The sequence below is a fragment of the Alligator sinensis genome, unplaced genomic scaffold (assembly GCF_000455745.1).
Source record: "Alligator sinensis unplaced genomic scaffold, ASM45574v1 scaffold2050_1, whole genome shotgun sequence".
NCBI lineage: Eukaryota > Metazoa > Chordata > Crocodylia > Alligatoridae > Alligator > Alligator sinensis.
Window position 1 is genome coordinate 7285 of NW_005843574.1, and position 18843 is coordinate 26127.

Consider the following 18843-nt stretch of genomic DNA (forward strand, 5'->3'; position numbering starts at 1 on the left):
ATAACATTTACATCCTGGGTTTTTTTCGCCTCCGTTCCTTATTTGCAGGCATTCTGGTGAAATTCCCTCCCGTGCAGCGCCCCGCACCCAGCATGACTCAAGTCCTACTGAAGTGCTACACAGAGATGAAAATCAGCCCTGGAGCTTGCCTGTGTCACCTGTTCTCAAGACAAACAAGTCTCTTTGAGAAAGGGGGAGTCCAGGGCCTGTCTGAAACCCTGTGTCTTCATGTCATTGGAAGCAGTAGTGCCCTATTCCATTTCCCCAGAACTCATAGATCCATAGATGTTAGGTTAGAAAGGGACCTCACTCGGTCATTGAGTCCTACCCCTGCCCTGGGCAGGAAAGAGCACTGGGGTCAGATGACCCCAGCTAGATGCTTGTCCAGTTTCCTCTTGAAGACCCCCAGGTTAGGGGAGAGCACCATCTCCCTTGGAAGCCCATTCCAGATTCTGGCAAACCTGACTGTGAAGAAGTTCTTTCTAATATCCAACCTAAATCTGCTCTCCATCACTTTGTGGCCATTGTTCCTAGTTACTCCAGGGGGTGCCCTAGTAAATAGAGCATCTCCTATTCCCTGCTGCCCTCCCCTGATGAACTTATAGGCAGCCACAAGATGACCTCTCAGCCTTCTCTTGCGAAGGCTGAAGAGATCTAAGTCCCTCAGTCTCTCCTTGTAGGGCTCTGTCTACAGGCCTCTAACCATATGCGCAGCCTCCTCTGAGCCCTCTCCAGATTGTCCGCATCCCTCTTGAAGTGCAGCACCCAAACTGGATGCGGTACTGCAACTGCGGCCTGACCAACGCCACATAGAGGCGAAGCATCACCTCCCTGGACCTGTTCATCATGCATCTGCTAATGCATGAGAAAGTGCTGTTAGCCATGTTGATCACTTCGTCACACTGACGACTCACGTTCATCTTAGAGTCAACTATGACTCCAAGATCCCTTTCCACTGCTGTGCTGCTGAGACGGTTGTTCCCCCAGCCTGTAAGTGTGTTGGTGGATCTTTTTGCCCAGGTGCAGCACTCTGCACTTGTCTTTGTTGCACTGCATCCTATTTCATTCTGCACAATTTTCCAACCTATCCAGGTCTGCCTGGATCCATTCCCTGCCCTCTGGTGTGTTAACGCTGAAGTGTCACGGGGTGAGGGAGACGCTGGGGTCGGGTGGGGGCAGAAAGGGGGATGCAGCAGGTAAAAGTGCAGAGGTGCCTGGAGTGTCAGATGTCCGGCAGGTCGCGGTGCGCCAGAACTCCACTGTCTATATTGGGTCCATGAGTTTCTGTACCTACTACACAGGAGGCTGATGAAGTGCAGTTCATAGGCCCAGCTCTGAAAAGTGGTTTGTACATTCAAACAAGCACCTAACCTCATCACCAGAACTGAAGCCAACTTCCTACAGCTCAAAACACAAAACCTGCCAACTATCTCCAGTACCACCACAAACTGCACACCAGAAACTATCAAAGACAACAAAACCCAACTACCTGTGGGTCTCTCCTTGTAGGGCTCTGTCTACAGGCCTCTAACCATATGCGCAGCCTCCTCTGAGCCCTCTCCAGATTGTCCGCATCCCTCTTGAAGTGCAGCACCCAAACTGGATGCGGTACTGCAACTGCGGCCTGACCAACGCCACATAGAGGCGAAGCATCACCTCCCTGGACCTGTTCATCATGCATCTGCTAATGCATGAGAAAGTGCTGTTAGCCATGTTGATCACTTCGTCACACTGACGACTCACGTTCATCTTAGAGTCAACTATGACTCCAAGATCCCTTTCCACTGCTGTGCTGCTGAGACGGTTGTTCCCCCAGCCTGTAAGTGTGTTGGTGGATCTTTTTGCCCACGTGCAGCACTCTGCACTTGTCTTTGTTGCACTGCATCCTATTTCATTCTGCACAATTTTCCAACCTATCCAGGTCTGCCTGGATCCATTCCCTGCCCTCTGGTGTGTTAACGCTGAAGTGTCACGGGGTGAGGGAGACGCTGGGGTCGGGTGGGGGCAGAAAGGGGGATGCAGCAGGTAAAAGTGCAGAGGTGCCTGGAGTGTCAGATGTCCGGCAGGTCGCGGTGCGCCAGAACTCCACTGTCTATATTGGGTCCATGAGTTTCTGTACCTACTACACAGGAGGCTGATGAAGTGCAGTTCATAGGCCCAGCTCTGAAAAGTGGTTTGTACATTCAAACAAGCACCTAACCTCATCACCAGAACTGAAGCCAACTTCCTACAGCTCAAAACACAAAACCTGCCAACTATCTCCAGTACCCCCACAAACTGCACACCAGAATCTATCAAAGACAACAGTACCTTGCTACCTGTGGGGGCACATTCCTCACCAAAAAAAACAGTGCCTCCAGTCTCTCAGGCCTGATCCTGAGAGGGAACAAATTACAAACCACTTTTCACAGCCGGGCCTATAAACTGCACTTCATCAGTCTCCTAGGTACAGACATTTATGGACTAAAAATACATTAGGCAGGGGAGTTCTGATACACTGCGACCGGCCGGACATCTGACTCCCCAGGCACCTCTGCACTTTTACATGCAATGCTACATCCCCCTTCTCCCCCTCCCCACTTCCAACCCAGCCTGTCCCTCACCCCTGGTGCCTCCATTTCCATTTTCACAGACTGGCTTTCTTGCCTGCATTGCAGGCCAGGCTAGCCTCTGGCTTCTTTACTATTCCTTCATCCCAGACCAGGAGACACACCAGCTGCAGGGACTTCCTCAGCCTGACAAAGGGTTTTTCAACACAAAAGCTGGCATCCTGGGCAGCTAAGCTGAGCTCACCAGGAGCCTCACAACTGCACTGCAACCAGCAAGCCTCAGACCTGTCAAAGATGTGATGGGTCTGGGCTTTTCCCAGCCAGGACTGTGTACATGCGTGCCTTAGCTGGAAGTCACGGCACCTCCTACCCACCTTTCACCAGGGGATCATTGGTCCTGGCATTAATGGAGCTGCTGCACCACCAGCAGTACCACCAGGCCTCCCTACCCTGGCAGAGTGCAGTTTTAGTGGTCATGCCCAGGACCTGAGGTCTCCTCCTTCCCCATAGCCCCAGCCCATACCTCCAAATTCATCCTGTCAGGGGAGCAAGCTCAGCAAGGACATGTTCTTCCCCTGCTGGCTGGTGATGCAGTTAGTGCCCCCTCCAGCTGAGAGTGGAGCATTAACTGGTTTTGAAAAGAATGAAAAAAGGAAATTGGTGTACTCAGTCTATCTGCAGGTGGAGCTTGGGGAACCCCAGCAACCGGACGTTCACCTTCAAGAACACCAGCTGCTCCACCAACGTAGGATCCAAGCAGGTGCGGTGGGGCATCACAACATCTCCAGCAATGCTGAACACCCTCTAGCTTGGAACACAGTTTGGTTGACAGAACAGGTGTTGCCGGGCAACCATGGCCAGATCCTGCCACATCTGGCCGCAGCTTGCCCAGTAGATCAAGGGGTCGCAGTCCAGTGGTGTGACATCCTCGGTGAGATAGGTAGCCACTGAAGCCTCAGCGCTACCTGCCCGAGTGTGGGGTCTGGTGTGTTTGGAATCCCATCATTGAAGCCATGCCCTTGGCCCACATTGGTAGCGGCTGCCATGGAGGAGACTGGCTGGTGCTGATGCCGGTGGTGGTGCTGGTGCTGGGTGTGCTGGCACAGGAAACTGGATTCCCCTCTTCCACATCCCCTCACCTCTGCCCTTGAGCCTCCCTGACTTTGTTGACCGGCACCTGCATCCAGTGATCAAGGGTTTGGTGCTGCCAGTGCACATGCTCCCCTTCACCCTCAGGTCACACGCCTGCCAGCATGTGGACCGTACTGGACTGCAAAGGATCCAGCTGTCTCCTGATGCCCTCCTTCAGCCTCCTCACCAGTGCCTGCATGTGTGGTGACAGCAGCCTGTCCCAGCCAGGAACATTGATCCCCAGGAACTTCTCCATTTGGTTCTGAAGTTCCCTCACTACGGGGATCACCCCGCTGAGGAGGGCATCACCAGCACTGAGGCTCTCAGTGGCCTCAAGGAAGGGCTTGAGGACCCCCAAGATCTGGGAGATGGTACCCCACTCAGCTCTGTTCAGGGGGCCGCTGATCCCAATCTCCCCAAGAAAGGCCATCTCATAGCTGGCCTTCAGTTGCTCCTCCAACCTCTCGAGCATCAGGTATGTGGAGTTCCACCCAGGGGGTGGGGTTTGTCGAATGAGTGGGGGACTTCCCTTTGGGCATGCTCACACCAATGCCAGGCTGAGCAGGAAGAAGGGCAAGGGAGTGCTTCCTCCTGAGATACAGCAGTATCACCATGGTGGTGAAGTGTTTCACCTCCTTGCCCTGGCTGATCTGCTTTTGGCAGTGCTGGCAGATAGCAAACCTGGAATCATCTGCCAGCTCAAAATGCTCCCACACTACACTACTCACCCATTTCTGGGTTGAGGATGGGGATGCTGCCTTATCCCTCTCCTCAGCAGGCTGAGGCACAACAACAGGAGGAGCTGCCTCAGCTAAGCCACTTGCCTGAGCCTCCACTACCTCAACCTCCTCTGAGGTGCTGCTTTCTGGAGAAGGAGACCTGGGTCTAGGGGAACTTTGAGGGGTGTGGAGCACAAACTCCGATTCCCCCTCGGTCTGCAGAAGCGGATCCCCCTGCTTGAGCCAGGGCGCTGAGGTCCCCTGGTTCCAGCTCCAGCTCCTCCTCTGGCAGTGGGAGGAGGAGACAGTGATTCTGCTGCTGCTGCCTATTTCTGGAGTTAGGGGAGGTGGTGCAGTTGCAGGGACCTTAGGTACTGCTCCCACCTCCTTGCTTCCACTGGCAGCAGAACCCTCATGACTTCTTGGAAAGAGGATGCATCTATGTTGTCGGGTGGGGGTGGGGGTTCGGGGGTGGAACTTGCAGGTCTAAGTCTCCCCCTACCCCCTCTAGTTCCTCTCCCTCCCCTGCCAGGAGACCTGGCACCTGCCTTTCCACCACACTTCATATTAATGTTTCCTGTGCTGGAAAAGGTGCGTGTGTTGTGTTCTTCTTCTATCTGGTCGTGTTCTGAATCTGAATGTATGGTGGACTGTCAGTGACATGTGGTGCGTTTGTGTTACTGTTGTGTTCTTTGATCTGGTCTTGTTCTGAATCCGAATGTGTGGCAGTAACAAGTTCTGTTGTTTGTGAGTGCTGTGTAATGTGTTGATCTGACTGATTGTTGATTAATAATATATATATATGTTGTGTTGTGTTTTTCTTTGATCTGGTCTGAATCTGAATGTGTGGCTTATCTGACTAGTTCTTTTGTTCTTCTGTGTTGTCTCTAGTGTGTATGTAAACTATTAAAACTAACTTTAACTAATAATATTAATAACTAATGTGATAGCTATACAATCTCTTCTATGAATATGTGATTTTTCTTCTTCTATGTGTGTGTGAGTGTGTGTGTGCAATATGTGCTTCTCTTCACAGTGATGGATCACACTGCCAGGGAAAACACTGAGCTTTCTTTTTTAAAAGTATTGCAAAAAAAAGAGAACAAATATAAATTGAAAGAAATGAATTGGATAAGTATTAAGTAAAGAAATTCTAAGATAAACTAAGCTAAGCTATATTCAGTCCTTTCTAAGAACAAAAAGGCCAGGCAACTGACTGACTAGGAAGCAAGCCAGGCAGTCCAGTACCTTTCTGATGCTGTTGCTGAACCAGCTTACAAAAGGCACAGCAAGCCTGCAGACAGAGGTTTTTATGCTGTTTCTATGTCCCTCCCCCAGACACTGTGATTAGAAGGGCAGTCAGAGCCAAATTACACTCACTGTGTAGCAGGAACTGAACTAACATAGCTGCTGTTAACAGAGTGTAATAATAGTACAATATAACCATGTTAGTCTTGTCCTGTAAGCAACTTGAAAACTCCATTTTGTATCCTTCTGCTGGACATAAGTAAATGAACTTTGTGTAGCCTTTATGTACAAGTGTGTGTAAAAGGGTGAATGGTGAGAGAATGGCATAGAGATGGGAGAAGACGAGTTATGGTTTATGTAAGCAACAAGGTGCCAAATGTAAGTTACCAGTCAGTAAACTAATTAATGAATGGCTGAAGAATCCCTTTGAGGACAAGGACAAGAGAGATAACGAGAAGGAAGAATGCACACATCCTGCCAGACGGGCAGCAATAACACTCCAAGGTTGAAATACCAACTTTGATGACCAAACTGACCTCAGGCTGAGATAAGCTGAAGATGAATGAAGAACAACCCCCCAAAAAGAAGCTGGTTATGGAAAAACCTCAAAGTGCTGAAACAAAGGATGCCAATCCCTATAAAAGAAGACTTCAAAAATGCCAAGTTGGGTGAGTCTCTCTCTCTACTGCTGTTTCGTCAGAGCACAGATGCATCTGTTTCACCCTGCTCCAAAGCTGCTATCTATAGAATCTTTCTCTCTCTCAGTAAGGCCAGGGGCTGGCCACCCAGGGCCGTTATTGAACAACTGCTGGTGGTAACTATAATGTCTGAATGAAATGGTTGTTTTGTGTGTCTGTGTGTACGATACATGATATGTATGATGATTTGTGCATGTCTATATGAGTGGTGTGTCTGAACCTCCATGTCTAATTCATGTAATCGATGAACATGGAATATTGCCTTATCCCCCTTTATAAGGTCTCGTTCCTAATTTGGCAATTGGAATTTAAAGTAACAACTGGCCAGCTAGAGATGTCAGTCCTTCCCCCCACTGCTCCTCCTCCCTCTTCTAAGTTTCTATTTCCCCATAAAGACTGCCCTCCAAATCTTTTCAGAACTCAAATTGGGCCAAATCTTCTCCAAACTGACTCATGAACCGAAGCTTCACACAGCCCTAGTAAGCCTGTAATAGAAGAGTTGGGGAGAACATGAAAGTTATTCTAGGTCTAGGCTAGCTGCTAGTGACTTTATGGTGAAGACACAACAGGATTTCTCTTTAGGGTTTACTTATTCCAAAAGCCTCAGGGCACGTGCAGCAAGATTGGTTTGCAGATTCAGTTTATGACATGAACTAACAAGACGGACCCATGTGCTAACAGTTCCTACACATTACATGTAAGAAACAGATCTGGTAACAGACTTCTCCCAAAGAAACCTGTAATTATTATATATCTGCTGAAGCAGGCAAAACATCTGGGAATGAAGCTTTTCAGACCAGAGGTAGTGGCTTACAAGTTGCAGGGTCAAAGCTGCTTTCTGTTTAGGGACAAAGTGTCCAAACACTCAAAAAGTCAAGTTATCATCTGGACATCCTAGAAAAAACAGTAGGGCAATCTAAAGGAAGGAGATCAAATTAACCCTTCCCTAACAAAGTTTTTTGCTGATGAATTTTCTTTCACTTGTAGAAATTTGGGATGTGCCCTGGAGATGATGTGCACAGGGGCTAAACTTGAAGTATGGCTCTGATGCTTTCACCAAGACATATCTTACAGGGAAGTATGAATCCTAAAACAAGCATTTAGTCCCAGAAGCACTGGACGGAGGTCTATTAGAAAAGGACTTGAATTGTTCTTCTATTCCACGTGGTTATTCCTGTTTTACTGGGGGCAGGAACCAGAACCCAACGACCCCCTGCTCCAGCTTCTGTGCCTGAAGAGTGTGGGACCCAAGTCATTCATTGGCTGGGGGAATGCCCAATTCTGTTCAAGAGGCAGGCAGTAGCACCCCTACTGCATGAGGCATAATCTCAGATGTAAGGTGAGGCATTATGGAGGTCCCTCAGTTAACTTCAAGTCAGGTGTGTAAGCCCTAGAGATGGGTGGGAGTGCAGAAACACCCTCTGCTTTAGAATTTCTGTAGGTGATTACTAAGTGCTCATGGGCTGTCTAGATGGCACCCAGGGCGGTGCCTACCGTCTCCCCATTCTCTGCACACAGAGGCAATGCACCCAATGCTGAACACCTCTTCACAGGCACCAGCGTCTCCTCATTGCCTGCATAAATGTTCTACACCCATTCACACTGTTCCACCCTCCCGAGATAAGAAGCCTAAGGTTTGGGTGATTGCATCACTATGCATTATGAAAGGAGAATGTCTACATGTGCATTAATGTGCTTTAATTAGTGTGCATTAAATTTAGTGCCTGTAGTAACAGGTACTAACTTAATGGGCGGTAATCAGCAGTACTGTACAGTAACCCCGGCACACATCTTTGAAGTGGCACATTAGTGCATTAGCATGGCTTTCACCATTATGTGCAAACTAGTAGGGTTCTGCAAAGCAGGCCCTATTCTATTGGTTTTGGATTTGGCGTGAATCAGGGTCAGTGATTCAATTCGTTGATTCGGACCACTGTCCCTGATTCAATTTGGACGAACCTGTAGTTTCGATGCTGATTTGGAGAATCAACAATTCACACATAGATATAGGTTTAAATGTTTCTTCTATTTACTTCAAGGTACCAGTGCTGTGGAGCTTCTGACAGGAGCATAGGGGGGCCCTCGCATGCTCAGCAGCGAACCCGGAGGTACCCCCCAGACCCAGGAGGAACCAGTTGCTGAGCCAGAGAGGTGCAGGGGGGCCTCCCACATGCTCCCCAGCAGAATCAGAAGTGCACTGGAAATGCTTCTGGTCTACTTCTTGGTCTGCTGCCAAGTGTGCTGGGGGGCTCCCTGCACTCCTGTGGGACACTCCATGCTTCCCAGCATTGCAGCATTAACGAGCCACCTGGTACATTGAGGTATGTAGACAAAGCATTTAAAGATGTGTATATGTCTGAATCTCTGAATCTTTCTGAGTCTCTCCAAATCGATTTGGAGGGTTCCAGTTTGATTCAGAGAGATTAAAGGGTCTCCTGATTTAATTCAGATTTGGAGATTTGGCCACTGAATTGGGCCAAATCTCCACTGAATCGAATCAGGGACCAAAGCTTCGCACAGCCCTACTAACTAGCAAATTGCCAGTCATGAATGATGAGGGGTGGGGAGATGGGCTAGGGACAGAAGGCTGCATCCGGCTCCCTCTGCCTCGGGCCAGGGCTGTGACCACTCCCTGCCCCCTCCCCCCCCCCGCCACTTTGGGCTGGGGCCACTCCCTGCTTCCCCCTGCTGCTTTGGGATGGAGCCAGAGCCAGATCCAGGGCTGCAGATGTTCCCCACCTCCCCCTGCTGCTTCAGACCATGGCTGGGGTCAGGGCCTGCTGCCACAGCACCAATCACAGTGGCAGTCACAGTTGTGGCTCCCCTCTTCCCCACTGCTTCCCCTCCCTGCCAGCTGTTGTCAGCACCACTGACCTCACTCCCCACCCCCACTCCATCCCCTCCTTTATGGTGGTACTTCAGTCCCAATCATCCCTCTTTAGCTTCAAGGAGCAGGGGCGGGCTGGGTGAGCAGGGGTTACCCTCTGGCCCTTCAGTCCCCACTGTAATGGCAGTACTCTGCTGTCTGTCTCTCTCTGTGTAGAGCACTGTGATTGGATGCTGAGACAGGCAATCAGAGTCCAAATAAAGCATTATGGACAGACAGACAGAGAGACAGACTAAGGCTTTTATAATATTAGAATTCATAGTAGAATAAATCTATGGTGCTTTTAGCATCTTGTGTGGATGCAGCATAGGAAATCTTACAAATATGTGTTTTGGGGAAATGACATATGGCACTGCTGCCACCAATGACATGAAGACACAGGGTTCCAGAAAGGCCCAGGGTTCCTCCTTCTGCTTAGGATGGATTTGTCTCAATATTAAAATGCTTTCAATCAAACCAGGGTGGCAATAGCTGGAGAGATTTGAGAACTGGCATTATCTCTCTGGAATGTAGAAAGTGCAGTATTAACAGTCCCACTTGGAGACCAAATGAGAGGACCAGGTGCTCTAAACGAGAAAGAATAGGAAACACCCATCTGGAGTAGGAGGAAGGACCAGGGCACACAAACATGTTCCAGGGCTGAATTTCATCTCTGTATAGAAGTTCAGTGGGAATTGAGTCATGCTGGGTGTGGGCATCTGCACGGGAAGGAATATCACCAGCAGGTTTGCAAATAAGGAAGAGAGAGGGGAAGAAACCAAAGAGGCAAATATTATGCTGCACAGTAATTTTAATGCATGGAAGAAATTGAGTATACCGACACACAAGGGATACAGAGGAGACCGCAAATACTCCCAAGGATTTTCAAAGGGCCACATGTATGGGGGAGGGAGGCTTCTAGCAATGTGAAGCCCTCACATTAGAGGTACTGAGTGCTTAGCACAGCTCCAAGCCACGTCCCTTGGGTCAGCCATGAATCTGTATCTTGCTTCTCATGTCCACGTTGCTCCAAGTGCCATGGATATTTGAGATGGATTTAGCATGGACAGCTACTTCCAGAGCTGCCCTTAGAGCACCACCAGCGGGGTATGGACCAACAGCAACCATGCCAAACCAGCCTTCCGCATTGGTCACAGCAACAACAGGTATATGGTGGCCTTCTACAGTAGTGGGGAAAACAGTCAGACTGGCCCGGGTAAGACAGGTCTTCGATCGTATCCAGGCTGTCAATCATCTTGGTGTGCTGGCGGCAAACCTGAAACACAGCAGGGAGCAGAGGAAACATGACACGCCTGCAGGACTGGTGCGATCAAGGCTCAAAACTTGGGTGTGACTGTCAGGGAAATCTGGTAGGGACACAGAAGTGGGAGTTGGAGGGGACCTCTCTGCCATTGTCGGTGCTCTCCTTTCCTCCCCCTCATTTCTTTGCTTCACTTGCCCTTAAAAACAGCTTTGAAGCCTTCACACTTTCTTTGCATGCAAAATGCTGGCTGGAAAGCAGGCTCCAGGGCTGTGTGGACTCGCTGCAGTAGGAGTGGGGGAGGGAGCCTTTACTCCAGACCTAGGCAGCCCCTGGCCCAATAGTGCAGACACAGTCCTGGGACGTGGGGAATGTGCATTCACTTCAGAACCCAGAACCCAAATCTTCCTCTTTCTCTCTCTGACCACTGTGATCTAGGGGGGCAAAGGTGGATTCCACCACTGATATTTGTAGCACTACAGGAAAGATTTGTCTTTAGGCAGTTTCCAGTTGTGCATTCAACAATCCTGGGCAAAGACTGGGCCACAGGGAATCACCCCAGATGGGGAGAGAGGCAGGATGTTGGATATTGCTCCATATCCTCCAGGCTTTGAAAAGGCTGAACATGCTGCCTGGTTTGGATTAGACGTCTCTTCATTTGATCTAAGGGGGTCCTGGACACCTAACTCAGATTTAGATTGTCACTCCTGACTGCACACACCTACACTTTGCACAAGACATGGCACAGCATCACCTCAACTGGTCACTCTTTCACTCTGGCCATTAGTGTCCCAAATGCCCTTGAATTGCCAGCCTCAGCTGTGGGCTCCCTAATCCCAGCAACCCAACAACTGGAACAAAAGCACCAAAAACAAGGGAAAGACCCTGAGCATGGCAGAAGGTGCCGTGCAGTAAGACCCAGACTTTAGTGATGGTTGTAAAGACAGTCATAGAAAGGCCAAAATCAGGGATGTGACGACCTACTCCCTCTGCTTTTGGTCACATGTTGGGACTCAGTTCTTCTTCTCTGTCCCTTGCTCCAGTCCCCTTAAGCTGCTTTGCTGACCAGCCCCTCTCCAGCCCCCTTATCCTTTCATTTCTAATTGCACACACAAAAAACCAGTGCATCAGAACAGAAATTCTGTTAATCTTTGTCCTGTCCTTAATAATACCAAGTACCACTTGCTTCTGAAAGCAGGAAGAACACTTGGAAAGGATGCACTGTGCAATTTGGTTTGAGCGCAACTAAGTTGAAAGCTGGGTGTGAAGTTTGTCAGTCTCAATGATTTAAACACCCAATACATACTAAAAAAGAAGAGTGAGAATCCCGAATTCCCATGCGTCTGTCAAATTGCTGCCTTTCCTTGGAAAGCTTTGGCAGTTCTTCAGTGCTCCTTATTACACAAAAACATCCTAGAGTATATGTAGAAGAAACAGTCCTAATGTTAATAGATTGTTTAACACAATATCACCACAGTAAAAGAGATTGAGTTGAGTTGGACTTCCCTGATTTACCACGGAGAGTAAAGCAAGGGAAGTGAGTAACGAGCACAGGTTTACATGTCCTTTTATACAGCTTCTGAAATGTCGTGGTGCATTCAAAACACCCATTTTTCCCTTCTCAGATGCAAAACATTCTGGTTTGGATGTCACGCCTTCCATTGCAATAATTGTTTTCCTGGTTGCTTGTGATTATTAATTTTGTCCCCTGCCTCCCGGTAGTCCACATGCACACTGCATGTATATACCATCCTAAACATTTCTGGGACAACTACATTCCTAGCCTTATGGAGATGACTTAATAGGTGTCCCACAAGCAGGCAGGGGAAAGTTTGCTGAAAATCAAGGTTTCTTTTGCGGGGGGAAATTCTTCAGCACTTTGAACTGGGCATTGAATTTGATTCACAACAGAAGCCAATATTTTCACTGTTGACCACAAAGGCAGCACTAACAGGCTGTTTTCTACACATTTTGACATTGAAATCTTCAAGAACATTTCCATAAATTTAGGTTTTTTTATAACAGTGCCACAGAAGACCCAAAAGAGCCAAAGCAGTGAAAGGAAGGAAGAAGGGGAAGGTGTGTCCCATAGCTCCCTACATACACTCAGATGTTCAGAGTGTTCAGAGTCACTCAGATGCTGGGTTGTACCTTAGAGAAGGGTTTTCGCTTTCGCCATCCCCTCTTCTGACAATCCCACCACTCTATTATATAGTCTAGAGTAAATAATGTTATCTCGAACTAAGGATTTGGTTATCTCTTATCTCAAGCTAAGAATTTGGGGATGAGTTGTGACCCAACACACCTGGTGTTTACCATGTTCCACTGCATTACTACATGCTACTATCTAGGCTCATGGTTCAGTCACAAACCAAGAAGCTACGTGCTATAATACCGGCCTACTATGGAGTCAGCATACAAAACTCTTGTTGTGATCATTAAGCAAAGCCCTTACTATTACAGTCCTAGAGGAACTAGTGGGATGTTTTAAGGAGAACATGACTTTCCCATTAAGATTTTATCTTTACAAACTGTCAACTGCAAAGGAGAAGTAGATTTTTTTTTTATTTGAGCAACCTGTAGTGTCCTAAAACTTTCTACCTTGTACTATCTCCTGTGTATTTGACATCACTGCTAGCAGCTGAGAAAACTTCAGACTTGCTTTTTCTTCAGCAGAATTCTCCTCTTCCTGTACAAAGAAGGAAAAGTGAAAGAAGATGATGTACTTGGTCATTTTTCACTAGAGAAGATGGACCAGGAGAAGCTCAACCCAAAACAATAAAAGGCATGAAAGCAAAACATGGACATGGACTTGAAATAATTATACTCCTGGTCTTGACACATTTAGAAATTCAAAATGCCAAACATATTTAATAGCACATAGCATAAAGTTATCTTGCAACACAATCTCACAGGCCTCACTCAGTTGCAGGTTCATGTGTAGCAGTCAGAAATGTTAAATTTGTTAACTAATATACTGGCAATAACATGACTTCACCTCATCCTGTCACAGTTTAGTTTAGCTGAAAATAGGGATAATAACAGACACCATGGAGATTCTAAAATCTCAGAATTTAGAAAATAAAAGTGCTTCATTAACTGTCATTAAAGCTGTTACAGGGTAGTGATCATTACCTCATTACAAAGTTCATAATTTCCTACTGGAAGACACCCCTGTATGTAGCAATAGAGACATTTTAAATATGCAAATCAAGCTCACTCATTTTTAAGCTTTAATTAGGTCACATGTTATTGTAGCCTTGGAATTTGGAGCTTTCTGAATTGCATTTTAAAACCAGTGCCTGATTTCTCTCTCTTTTTTACAAACAATTTTATTTCAGACTTCACAGGTGACAGCTGCTAGTGGTGACACATAACACAGCACTTAACTTCTAGGGATCTTGAAAGAGAAAGAGAGAGAGAGAGAGAGGGAGGGAGGAAGGGAGAGAATAATTCTCCCAAATTTAAATAAGAATAAAAAAGACCTGTGCTTCAGCTTTCCTATTGGTGGGCTGCTCGTAGGCTGCCTTGATGGTCCCCAGGGGTTGCCTACCATCTCCCCATTCTCTGAATCCCTCCCCACTGGCACCTGTGTCTCCTCATTATCTACATAAAGATCTTAAAGCCAGTCACACTGAACCATCCTCCTGGGATAAGGAGCCTAAGGCTTTGGTCATTGCATCACTACGCAACATGAAAGGGCAATGCCTACATGTGCATTAATATGCTTTCATTAGTTGCATTAAGTTTAGTACCTGTATTAACAGGTACTAACTTAATGTGTGGTAATCAGCAATACTCTACAGTAACGCTGGTGCACATCTTTTAAGTGGCCCCAATGTGCAGGGGTTTAATGCTACTGTGCATGAATGCATTAGGCTGACTTTCACCATTATGCACTAATGTGCAGTACAATTAGTCTTCTGCGCTTTTAGCATCTCATGTAGATGCACCAGAGGAAACTTTTCACATCTGAGTTCTGGAGAAATGGAGAAGGGCACCACTGCCACCAAAGACATGAAGACACAGGCCCGTGGCAGGCCCCGGGATTCTCCTTTTTGACTGACATTGCAGGATTGGAGATCAGCTCTGCTTAGCATGGATTTGCCTTAATACTGACATGCATTTAACCAAACCAGGGTGGCAATAGCTGGAGAGATTTGAGTGCTGGTATTAACTTTCTCGAATGTAGAAAGCGCATTATTATCAGTCATGGAGTCCATCTGAAAAGGACCAGGTGCTCCATATGAGAAAGAACAGCTAGCACCCCATGTTGAGTAGGAGGAAAGAAAAGGGCACACAGACATACACACAGACATAATCCAGGGCTGATTTTCATTTCTGTGTAGGACTTCATTGGGAATTGAGTCATGCTGGGTGCTGGGCTCTGCACAGATGGGAATTTCATCAGCAGGTTTGCAAATAAAGAACGGAGGGGAAAAGAACCCAGGGTGCAAATATTATTCTGCAGAGTAATTTTCATGCAGAGAAGAACTCGAGTATACAGGGATAGAGGGGAGAGAGCAAATACTCCCAAGGTTTTCCAAACGGCCACAACCAGGATTCTAGGCCTGGCCCATTTGTACAAGGAGTGCTTCTCTCTTTGCAGCTGCTGACTTTTACGTACCAAGCTGCTTTCATCTATTTATTTACTCCTTTTCTGCCTGAATAATATCACATGAGGTAAAGCACCAGGTAAGGAGGGCAATAGGTAGCTTTGCCAACCTGCAGTTTCTGTAGTCAAGTGTCAAGTTAGAAAAAAAGGAGAAAAGAGCATCTCATCCCTGTTGACACCAAACCCCTTCTACACTACTGTGGCTGCCAACCTGCAGTTTCTGTAGTCAAGTGTCAAGTTAGAAAAAAAGGAGAAAAGAGCATCTCATCCCTGTTGACACCAAACCCCTTCTACACTACTGTGGCTGTGTCATGTGGTCTGCAATGGATTGCAAGTGGACTCTAGGGAAGCAGAGGTTTCCTTTTAAATGACAGCACAGCATGAAGAAGACTTAATCATGCTTAGCAATGCTAAGTTCACACAATGGAGGTACTGAGTACTTAGCTCTGCTACAAGCCATGTCCTTTCAGTCAGCCATGAATATGTATCTTGGTTTTCATGTCCACATTGTTCCAGTGCCATGGATATTTGCACTAGATTTAGCAGGGCCAGTGCTTTCCAGGGCTGTTTGTATGAGACCACGATGCGGGTATGGACCAGCAGCAACCACGCAGAATCAGTCTTCCACCTCGGTCATAGCAACAACACTTATATGGTGGCCTTCTAAGGGAGGAGGGCCTGGTGAGACAGGGCTTCAGTCATGTCCAAGCTGTCAAATATGTGCTGGAGGTGAACGTGAGACACACAGAGCAGAGGAGCAGAGGAGACATGTCACATCTGCATTTCTGGTGGGATCAAGGGTCAAAACTTGGGTGTGACTCTCAGGGCAATCTGGTAGGGTTCTAGTGACTGGGGGATGGAGCAGGGAAATGCTGACATTAGCCCTCCTTTTTGCCTGCGTCGCTGCTCTTCTTTCCTCCACCTCATCACTTTGCTTCACTTGCCCTCAGCCTCTCCCCCAAACAACAGCTTTGAAGCCTTCTCACTTTCTTTGCCTGCAAAATGCTGGCTGGAAAGCAGGCTCCAGGCCCCTGTGGGGTAGCTGCAGCAGGAGTGGGGGAGGGAGCCTTTAGTCCAGGCCTAGGCAGTCCCTGACCCAATGGTCCAGGCACAGTCCTGGGACGTTGGGAATGTGCATTCACTTCAGGCCCCAGAACCATAGTCTTCCACTTTGTGTCTCCTGCCACTGGGATCTGGGGGCAAAGGTGGATTGCACCCCTGATGCTTGTTGCATTGCAGGAAGGATTCAGCCTTAGGCAGTTTTCAGTTAAGATCCCACAATACTAAGCAAAGCCAGGGCTGTGGGGAATCCTCCCAGTTGGGGAAAGTGGTAGGATGTGGATATTGCTCCCTGTCTTTTGCAGTTTGCAGTGGCTGACCATATTGCCTGGCTTGCATTCGAGGAGCTTGAGTCTCTTCATTTAACATAAGGGGCCCTGGACACCTTACTGGCCATTAGTGTCCCAAATTCCCTTGAAATGCCAACCTCACCTGTGGCTCCCTAATTCCTGCCAACAAACCAATGGCAACAAAGGCAGAAAACCAAGAGAAAGACCATAAGTATTGTCACCTGTGGCTCCCTAATTCCTGCCAACAAACCAATGGCAACAAAGGCAGAAAACCAAGAGAAAGACCATAAGTATTGCTGAAAACCATTGAAGAGGATGATAAATTTTAAAATTTTAAACTTAAGGTAAATATCTGTGAGAGATCAAGCTGAATTCGACATACCTGGCTCACCAAAGAGAAAAGAAGGGAAGCGGTTAAAAACCCACACCTGTGAGCCCTTTTATACAGTTCTCAGACCGCCGGGAGCATTTGCAGTATCTTCTGTATCTGAGACCCTTACTAGTGACAGAACATGTGTGTGTCAAGTGTGCCAACCCTCCAAATGCTGTAATTCTTCCTCTCTCTGTTTGCAATTATTGTGTTTTTGATTTAGCTTATCACTGGCAAATTACCAATGTGGCAGCATCAGGTTTCAGAACAAAAGACTATTGCTGAGATGCCTGCTGGCGATATCTGGGGATGGTTGTAGGAGAAAAGAAAGCATGGGGTCTTATGAAAGGTCGCATTTACAGTTGTAAAGCTGTATGACAATGAACATCCTCAGCTTTTGTATGCCTAACAAGGACACTTGTTGGCAACTTGATATGTTCAAAAGAGAAAGCCTAGGAAGATATGCAAGAGAGAGAGAAAAAACAATTCCTGCTCATCTGGGAGCTGCAGAGGGAGAGGGGCAGGGGAGAGAACAGCGTGGTTTTCTTCTATTTCAATATTCTTCCCCTTTACATGTCATCTACTGCTGGAAGACACCTGCAACCTTCTGGATGGACCAATGATCTGTCCAGTGCGGCATTTTTGTGTTTATATTGAGGTGAAGTGTCCTGAGATGACTGAGCTGATCTGAACACTGCCCAGACTTGGTGTGTGGTAGGATCCACATTTTGCAAAGGGCTTCCCACCCATCTACTGCTGGAAGACACCTGCAACCTTCTGGATGGACCAATGATCTGTCCAGTGCGGCATTTTTGTGTTTATATTGAGGTGAAGTGTCCTGAGATGACTGAGCTGATCTGAACACTGCCCAGACTTGGTGTGTGGTAGGATCCACATTTTGCAAAGGGCTTCCCACCCCTTTACAGAACAACACTCCTACAACATTTTCATTTAATTTGAGGAAAAAGAGTCTTTCCCACATTCAAGTGCCCTAGAAGTTGATTGTCGTACTAAGTGATACCACCAGAAGATCTGGCCTGCGAACTTTTAAATATTTGGCCAAGAAAGAGATACAAACCTGCTGATCATTTTTAAATGCAAATTAACCCCCCCCGAAATTCCAAGGCTATTATTACTCATGACCTAATTAAAGCTTAAAAACCAGTGAGCTTGATCTGCATTTTTAAAGTGTCTTTCTTGTTATGTACAAGAGTGTCTTCCTGTAGGAAAGTGCGAACTTTGTAGAAATGTAATGATTTGGCCATGTAACAGCTTCAATGCGTGTTAATGAAGTGCTTTGATTTCCCAAATTCTGAGAATATTACAATATCCACTGTGTCTACTATTATCCTTATTTCTATGAAACTAAGCAGTGGGATGTCGAGGTGAAGGTCACATTAATGCCAGTAAATGACTTAACACACTTGATAGTCCTCACTGCTACGTGTGCAATCTGCAACTAAGTGACGCCTGTGAGATTTTATTGCAAGATAACTTTAGTGCTACGCGCTATTAAATAAGGTTTGGCATTTTGGACTTCTAAATGTATCTTGAACATGAGTATAATTATTTCATAGCCGTGTGCATCCTTGGATTTCATGTCTCTTGTTTTTTAGGGGCAAGCATCTTCTGGATCATCTTTATAAAATTTCACAGGTTGCTCAAATGAAAGATTTCCACTTCTCTTCTGCAGTTCACAGTTGCTAAAATATAAAATCTTAATGGAAAAGTCCTGTTCTCCTTAAAACATCCCATTACTTCCTCTATGAACATGCACACTGGATCTATGCAGGCTTTTTGAGAATAGAGTTGAAGTGCATTAAGCTAAATATTAGAGCAGTGAACTTGGCAGAAACGGGGACGGGGAAAGTGAAAACCCTTCTGTAAGGTACAACCCTGCATCTGAGTGACTCTGAACACATTCTCAGTGTGTGTTGGGAGCTCTGAGACATTCCTTCCCCTTCTTCCTTGCAGTGCTTGGTCTTTTGTGCCACCATTAGAAAGAAAACTAATTCATTGACATGTTATCGAAGATAT

General features: G+C 46.9%; 1 long non-coding RNA gene across 1 annotated transcript; it reads right to left on the minus strand.

The window, feature by feature from the left end:
* Positions 1 to 10014: 10014 nt before the first annotated feature.
* Positions 10015 to 16840, minus strand: LOC106723330. Its single transcript, XR_001359226.2, has 4 exons — positions 16819 to 16840; positions 13074 to 13161; positions 11779 to 11885; positions 10015 to 10487 (listed from the first exon to the last, which is right to left on the minus strand). It is a non-coding gene; the product is annotated as an uncharacterized LOC106723330 (long non-coding RNA).
* Between the last annotated feature and the right edge of the window lie 2003 nt (positions 16841 to 18843).